The 470-nt window shown below is 46.0% G+C and overlaps 1 protein-coding gene across 1 annotated transcript in view; it reads right to left on the bottom strand.

The window, feature by feature from the left end:
* Window positions 1-470, bottom strand: part of LOC111646032 (rho GTPase-activating protein 20-like) — an 18,540-nt gene that overhangs the window by 4,619 nt on the left and 13,451 nt on the right. The gene's annotated exons all lie outside the window — the stretch shown is intronic.

A 470-nucleotide genomic window follows, 5' to 3' on the forward strand; every position in this document is an offset into this window, starting at 1 on the left:
AGACTCTTAGGAGAAGCAAGGAAGAAATCCAGGAAGAGGAAGTGTTTTTAAGTGGGGGTATGGCCTGTGTGAGCCTCTTTGAGACCATGCAGTTAGTCCAGGTGGCCTGTATTGTTTGCTTGTATTGAATTGGTTTGTAGTGTGTCTTTGGCTGTTTAGGTGAGTTTGATTGTTTGTTTGATGTCTTGGAGAGTGGGGGGAGTGTGTTTTGTCAGAGTTGATGATGGTGTTGTTTGTGGTAGCATAGGCTGTGTGTGAGGAGCAGTGATGGCTGGCATTAGGGGAGTGACTCTGGGACGCCAGTGATCACTGTCTAGCCTCCTGGAGGTGTCGTGGGACCAACTAGACGAAACACTGGTGAAAGGAGGTTCCCACCTGATGACCCCAAAGACATGTTAGTTATCACTGCTCATTAGTCTGTATAGCTAAATTAATAGTTATCATAGGACATGTTAAGCTTAGGGAGCTAT

This window comes from Seriola lalandi, unplaced genomic scaffold (assembly GCF_002814215.2).
Source record: "Seriola lalandi dorsalis isolate HSWRI2012SDOR001 ecotype SW California unplaced genomic scaffold, Sedor1 jcf7180002054962, whole genome shotgun sequence".
In the NCBI taxonomy this organism is placed as follows: Eukaryota; Metazoa; Chordata; class Actinopteri; order Carangiformes; family Carangidae; genus Seriola; species Seriola lalandi.